General features: G+C 41.1%; 1 pseudogene; it reads left to right on the forward strand.

Moving 5' to 3' along the window:
* Positions 1-7,655: 7,655 nt before the first annotated feature.
* On the forward strand, positions 7,656-8,243 carry LOC110302557 (annotated as a pseudogene).
* Positions 8,244-8,404: the final 161 nt, after the last annotated feature.

The raw sequence follows: 8,404 nt of genomic DNA on the forward strand, positions 1-8,404 counted from the left end.
CTCTCTCCCTCCCTCCCTCCCTCCCTCACACACACTTTCTCTCATTCCCACATTGTTATTTAGATTGACAAAATTAAGTAAGTCATAAATCTCAGGCCAATATAAAATATCAGTATTAAAACCCTCAGTTATCTCAATCTCTTTTCATCTCTCTACTCCCTAATGATGCCCTCCCCTGCCTCTTCTGAAAGGCACTTCCATGAGATCTTATATCATGGATATTATTGTTTAGCTCTGACTACAGACAGCCTTTACATTCTTCTCAACTCAACTAAACTTTGAACAAACCCAGAAGCAATTCAGAGCAATGGCAGGGTTTCAGAGTGCAGGAAACATTCTCTGAGGCAGGATAGAAAAATAGATAGGCAACGTGAAGGGGACATGATAGATAGATAGATAGATAGATAGATAGATAGATAGATAGATAGGCAACGTGAAGGGGGCATGATAGATAGAAAGATAGATAGGCAACGTGAAGGGGGCATGATAGATAGAAAGATAGATAGGCAACGTGAAGGGGGCATGATAGATAGATAGATAGATAGGCAACGTGAAGGGGACATGATAGATAGAAAGATAGATAGGCAACGTGAAGGGGGCATGATAGGGAAAGCAACCCTTACCTCGAGAGCCTAAAGTCTCCAAGAGATCCTAGAGGAATACCCTGACACAACTAACAAAGTTCACTAATGAAGATTTCCTACATAAAACTATTTCTTTTCATATGTGGATACATCAAACCTTATTTGAAATATGTTAAAATAGCAATGGGGACTGTGAAAATGGCAGGTGAAGTGGTTCTCCTATAAAATTACAGTTCAAAGAACAATTGAGAAAGTATAATATGGAGGGTAAGTGTGGACAAAGATATAGTGGGTTGGGAAATCACACAGAAGGCTCCTCACAAGGTTATGGGGAAGAACTGCAGGCTAGAAAGCTAGGAACGGATTAAGGGGATACAGGAATGGTGAGAAACCCTTCCCCCTAAGGCTGAGGATCGAGACACTTAAGTTGAACCAAGCTCTGAATTGCCTGCAAAGATAATCCTTGTGTTTCTAAAGATACTTTAATGAAGATGTTCAAAGCAAGTGTAACATGCTTACTTATAACCAGAATGTTTGTGACCCTGAGCTCAGCTGTGTCACCATTCCTATCTCATCTCTAAAACATCTAAACAATACACCACGTAAAACTGCTCTACAATTTCATTTCCATGAGGAAACTGAGATAAAATGGAGTCAGTTCATAAATCTTTGCTTCATTTTTTAAAACTACATTTCTGCATGCACTAAACACAGGAACAAAACCACCTGATGAACAGGATGGCTAAGTTATCTATTCTCTGCAGGGTATCTTAAATTATCTATATGTACCTTGACCCTGCTATTGTAGCCTGGCTGGCTATTGCTAAGGGGGAGTGGAATTGTCATAGATGCTTGCCCAGGAGAACTGTGATTTTCTTCCTGAAATTGGAGTTTAGCCCCTGATCTCACAGAAAATGGAGTTTCTTCACAAATGGAGATGGTTGGGCTTTATAGGTCTTCAGGTTGTAACTTCATCTCTAATACAGTAGGGACTTTTGCTCAAAATAGGTCCCCATCTTGACTGGACAGGACATGGAAGTACCCAGTGGTAACATTTAAAAGGGTGTTACCAACCACCAAACATGCCGTTTGTGCCAGAAGACGCCCACCTCCTGGTAGTCACGTGTCCCACGTGGTGCCCGAGAAGCAGATGGCAGCCAAGAGCCTTCCCTCATTTGCTGTTTTAGTAAAACTGAGGCTGTGCCTGCTCTCCTTAGGTTTGCATCTCAGTTCATGTTTTCACTTTTCTTCCTTACAATACAGGTGTGCCTCTTGGAAATGGCAAAAAGCATGGATGTCTGCTTTTCAAATCCTCTCTGCTTGCCAGTCTCCTCCCTGAACCATTCCATCCATTTCCACTTCTTTAACCTGTTGGCAAATGCAGTTTCCTTTCTCTCTTTCTTTCTTTCTTTTCTTTTTTTCTGTCTGTCTTTCTTCTTCTCCTTCTCCTCCCCCTCCTTCTTCCATTTCTATTTCATTTATATCCTTTAGTTTTCCTTTGTTTCCCCGGCTTGCTTTTACTTTTTCTTTCCTTGCTGAGTTCTGAATTTTTTAGATGGGTGTTGTTTTTTTCATTTTTCCCATTTGTTTTGCAAGTTGCTATCTCTGATCTCTATTTCTTTATAGAGACTCCTGATGTTTTGAGAAGCACAGTTTAAAATGTCTCCAATACCTTTCCCCTCACCTTAACAAGGACACAGAATCCCTGGGATGCTCTATCTCCTGGCTCATTGGACATTGTTGTCTCAATGGCTTAGTCATTTTTAAGCCCTTGGTTTAAACTGGTTGTTGTTAGTTTCTTTAATGGGACCCTGTGGTAAATAAATAAATAAATAAATAAATAAAATAACCACAATTTCATTCCTTTGGAAATATTTCCATTTTTTCTAGAGTTTTCTAGCTGTGAACTTAGAGGAGGGCAGTATCTTCTCTCCTCTTCTGGCCCCTACTGCGCTGTGAGATAGGTAATGTAGCCTCTACTCTGTCATGTGTAATGTGTCCTCTTGCTCAAGCTACACCACTGTGTCATAGCTGCTCTGCATCTACCTGTGAGATGGTGGTTTCTTTTTGTTTATTCTACTTGGGATTCACCAGAATTTCTGAATCTGCGAATCACTGTCATTGCGCCCTTCAGTTTCAGGTTGTTTTGGTTTATGACTTATGCTTTTTTTATTTTCCCCATTCATTCATTGATTGATTCACCTTACATCCCAACCCCAGCTCCTTCTCCTCCCAGTCCCCCCACACACACACACACACACATATCAACTCCTCCCTTCCCCACTCCCCTTCTTTTCTAAGAAGGTAGAGCTCCCCTCCCATAACAACCCACCCTGGCACATCAAGTTCCTTTCCTTTGTGTATATTGGGCCTGATTCCCTCCTGTCTTGTAATTCATTCATCTATTCAGGCTGCATAACACCTCTCATTTAAATAACCCATTACATTAAATTTGCAAATTTTAACATACTTATGTTCTTTGGAAGTCTCGTAAATGTCTTTTCCAAATTTGCTTGACTATTTCTCATTGTGCTCTACAGCTCTTTCCTCATTTTAATGCCTTTTTGTTTTGTAAGTACTTTTCTATTTTTTTTAGATTAAGATAGGATCGCTTCCCTTGCTTCCCTCTTCTCTTTCCTGGTGCCCCTCTTTGCTCTCTTTCAAATTCAAACCCTCTCTCTCTCTCTTTCTTTTTATTAGTTGTTGTTACATGCGTATATGTATAGGTGTATATATTCCTAAATATAACCAGCAAAGTCTGTATGATGCTATTTCTTATTTACATTTTCAGGCCTGACCATTTGGTACTGGATAACCGAGTGGTGTGTGCTTCACTCTTGGCATTCCTGAGTTGCCTGAAGTTTTTGTTCAGGGTTGAGTCCTCATGGTCTTTCCCCATTCCTGCTTTAGCATGTTCACTGCTCCTTCATTTTTTAAAATGAATTAACATATGCTAACGTAGACCTCAGTCATAATGCCTGGCTCTGGACGCCAGTCCCCACCACCATTAAAAGAAAATGACACAATAAATACAAACATGGAAAAGATGAATTTACTTACAATTTTGACCAAAACTGCAAAAAGAAACAATCTACCCTTGCCCAGTGCCGTTTACCATGGTGGTGTCAAAATGTATTAAAAGAGATGAAACTAACACCAACATAGGTCTGAGGAGATAGCTCAGCATTGATATGCGTAATGTGCCCACATGAGAAGCCCAGTTCAATCCCCCAGACCCACATAAAAATTCAACACATCTGTGCATACTTCCAATCATAGCAACAGGGAGGTGGAGACAGGCAAGTCCCTGGGTCTCACTAGCCAGCCAGCCTAGACTCCTTGGCTGGCAGCAGCCCAGTGAGAGACCCTGTCTCAAAAAACCAAGTTGGATGTCATTTCTGAGGAAAAACATCCAAGATTGACCTCTAGTGTTCCCATGCAAACTCACCACAGAAACACAGACATACATACACATACACACACACATAAACACACACACACACACACACTTGTGTACACGGTCTCCCATATAGATAGTCTTTTCTTCTGGTCTCAGGATACCTGTGGGTGGCCCATCATTATTCCTGCATGAAATTTCCTGGAGAAACCCTAATTGCTAGCACCTCCATGGCATATAATCGTATCAGAATCTAATAATCTAGGTATTTTAAGTTTTTTAAAAACGTGTGCATTTCTGTCTGGATGAGAGGAGTCACCACTGTGCACCACAGTATCCATGGAGGCCAGAAGAGGGTTTGATCTCCTGTGACTGAATTGACAGGCAGCTGTGAGCCATCCAATATGGGAGCTGAGAACCAGACCCTCGTCCTCTGGAAAAGCAGCAAGAACTCTTAACCTCTAATATTTGAATAATGAAGTGTCTGTAGGTCCATCTCAACTGCTATCTGCTACTCTTGTTTATCACACCTTATGTGCTCAGGCTGGTGTCTTCATTTCACAACCAGGCTACAGTTTTCCTATGTGTCTAGAGAGTTCTTTCTGTCCCATGTTGACAGTGTCTTCTTCTACTCAGGATTCGCAGACACCCTTGCCAGTTGCCTCTGTATAGGTCTAGGTTTCCTTCAAATTGACGTTCATTGCTCTTAATTCTTCAAAGAAAAGAATTGTAGGAAGGCTACTAATTACCAAATAGATTGTTCCCCTTGACCTATAGCTGAGATTATATATGTCACGTGGATTTTTTTTTCACCAGTTCACAGTTCTCCTGGAGCATAGTACTTCTTGGTCTTGGGAACCTTTGAAGTTGATCTTAATCCTCACCCAAATGCAAAATTTTGCCTTCCATTCCTGAGGACCAAACCCTGGTCCATCCACCCCTGCAAGTATAACTGGCACCATCAAACCCAACTGACTTGTCACACTGATGGACCCACCTCTTCCTGGACTCAGATGGCTGCCCTAATTTTGTAAGGTTCACTAACATAGGTAAAAGGTTGGGGCTTCAAGTTTAAGTTCTTGTGCTTCTTTTCACAACCTGTACAGCAGAATAGTTTCCTAATATCTAAGCTCCAATGTTGTCAGAAAGAATAATCGAAGGCTGAAGAATTTAATTTTTAAAATTTAAACTTCTATGTGACAGAAAACTCCATGAAGAACGTGGTAGAAGAAAAAACAGACACGCGAAGATAATGTGTGCATGCAACAATGAATCTATATGAACCTTTAAGTAGCGTTGAGGATAAAAACGGTTCTTACTCCAAAGAAAGAAGTAAGAGCTCATTCTGAGTGACTACAGCCTAGAAACACAGATTCCGACTGCCTTAAGGACATCTTCCAGTATGGAGGTGACTACACAAGCTTTTAATCACAGGGGAAAGAAAAAGACAGTTGGGAATCAATACATTTACAAATATTTCAGTGGAGATGCCAGGCAGCAAAGTGGAAATTACCTTAGATTTTATATGCTATCTAGAAGCATTTCTAGTTTTGAAGTTGACCACTTCATGGATAAAGGGGTCTTCTAAGAAAATACATCTCAAAAGTTTTACCTAATAATCAGAAAGATGCTGAATCTGAAGCAGACATGGATGATAAAATGGCTGCTCAGGGGACAAAATGTAAACTGTGCAACTTGAGTGAGAAATGAATGTTCCCCCACAGGCCTGGGTATTTAAGCACTTTGTTCCCAGTTGGTAGTGCTGTTTAGGGACATTAAGTCTTTGGAAGGCACATGCGTGCTGGAGGAAGTATGTCATTGAAGGCAGACTTTGGGGGTTTATAGTTTCACCTGACTTCCCCGTCACTCTCTCTGCTTCCTTTATGTTAGCAGTTCTCCATCCATAAGTCTCAACCCCTTTAGGGTTCAAACAACCCTCTCATGGGGATTGTGTATCAGATATCCTGCATATCAGGTGTTTATATTACATAACTTGTAACAGTAGCAACATTACAATAATGAAGTAGCAACAAATCAGTTTGTGGTTGAGGGTCACAACAATGTGAGGAACTGTATTAAAGGGTCACAGCATTAGGAAAGTTGAAAACTACTGCTCTACATGGATGAAAGAAATAGGATTAGCATGCTTCCTACTCCCACTGCCCCCCATGTCCTTCCTTCCTTCATGGACTCCAGGCTCCTTGATGATCCACCTAACTAAACCCTCTCTCTCCCAGTTGCTTTTGGTCATGCTATTTTATCAAAGCAAGAGAAAAGTAACTAGTACAGAATATAACCTAATTTTGGCTCTGGTCCTGCGACATTCTACCTCCCCACAATCATCAACTTCCAGTGAGCCTGCAGAACATTCACCATAGGTATGACTCTTTCCAGAAACTTCTACTCATGCTACATCCCAACCAACCCTATTTTTGAAGAAACTCCATTTTGTGTAAGACCTGGGACTAAACTCCAATGCCAGGAAGAAAATCACACTTGAGCAAACATCCTATAATACCCCCACTCCCACCATTAGCAACAGCCAAGCTACAATAGCAGGACCAAGGTATATAGAGATAACCTAAGACATCCAGAAGAGAATAATCTGACTATTTGTCAGGTGGTTCTGTCGTCATGTTTGGTTCCTGCAGATTACACCAGAAATGCAGTTCTTAAAACATTAACTTACTAACTAATGTGGAAATTCCCCAAGTTTGCTGTAACTACAATAAAAACCCTGCATCCCTAGACTCGGGGCTCTCATTCTGACCTGGGGCAAATTTGAGAGTCTGAGAGACCTTGCTTTCCAGCTGATAATAAAGACCCTTGTGCGTTTTACATCACAATTTGTTCTACAGTGGTCTTTGGGTATTGGCAACTTGAGCATAAAACTCACAACAAATTATACAAAGAGGAGACACATAATATGATAGGAAGGAAAATTTGGAAACATAAATTGGGGGGGGCAGGTGATAAAGATGTGTGCATTCACGTAGCTTCTTTTTTCTTCCTGTTTTACTAGAGGGGATTGGGGGTAATAAGAATGGGGGAAGGGAGAGGTAGGGATGACTTTTCAGAGATTAGCTCAAAACAAATTCATGGGTTGACCCAGACTGCAAATTCCATAAGAATGGTAGTTTTAAAACTGTTTTCTGTTTTCTTCTCTCTAGGTTGCCTATATCTGAACAAAGCTCATCACACGGGCTTACAAAGTGAATCTTTACAGAAAAACTGAACATTTTCACTGTGTGACTCTGATAAATATGCTGTTTCAAATCTACAAGCTGAATGGATGCTTTAATAAATAAGGCTGGAACAACGGCACAGTATGCCTAACAGCACACATAATGAAGACAACACACAATGAAATGAAAATGAGCGCTCTGCAGGGCTGCTTGCAGAAGCCAGAGACTCCAACTTATTTTCCAACATACAATATACATGACAATGCATGCAGGCTTACCAAGTACATGCAAAACATGGCAATGACAGAAACACCAGCAGAGAATTGATTCAGGGAGGGGATGTTAGCAACAACTTTAAAACAGACACCACATATATATAAAGCATGTTACTGTAACACAATAAAAATACAGATGGTCTTGGTGAATGAAAGATGGGGCAATTGTTTATGAAAGCAAATATTAAGAAACACAAATGTGGTGTGGCGTAAACATGGGGAAGCAAAAGAAAACAAGGAAATGTGCGACTATGAAGCGAATGCTCAGTCTGAGAGACGAACGACTTAAAGAAAAGGATAGGCTGACGCCTAAGAAGAAAGATCCCAGCGCGCTGAAGGAAAAAGAAGTCCCGCAGCATCTTTCCTGCTTGTTCTTCCAGTATAATACACAGCTGGGTCCACCTTACCACATCCTTGTCGGTACCAACTTCATCAACTTTTCCATTAAGGCCAAACTGGACTTAGTGTAGTCAATGATGGACTGTCTGTATGCCAAGTGTATCCCTTGTATAACTGATTGTGTAATGGCTGAAATTGAGAAATTGGAACAGAAGTATCGTGTGGCACTAAGAATCGCAAAGGATCCACGGTTTGACCGATTGCCATGCACACACAAAGGAACCTACGCTGACGACTGCTTGGTACAGAGAATAACTCAGCACAAGTGTTACATTGTGGCCACAGTTGACGTCACCTCAAACGAAGAATCCAGAAGATCCCTGGCGTCCCTATCATGTACATTTCTAACCACAGATACAGCATCGAGCGGATGCCAGATGATTATGGAGCCCCTCGCTTCTAATTCTCACTCTGCCTGCCATGCTTGGACCATCTCTCTCTTGTCAGTTAATTAAACGCACTTTCTGATAGAAAGAAAGAAAGAAAGAAAGAAAGAAAGAAAGAAAGAAAGAAAGAAAGAAAGGAAGGAAGGAAGGAAGGAAGGAAGGAAGGAAGGAAGGAAGG

This window comes from Mus caroli, chromosome 9 (genome assembly GCF_900094665.2).
Source record: "Mus caroli chromosome 9, CAROLI_EIJ_v1.1, whole genome shotgun sequence".
Taxonomy (NCBI): domain Eukaryota; kingdom Metazoa; phylum Chordata; class Mammalia; order Rodentia; family Muridae; genus Mus; species Mus caroli.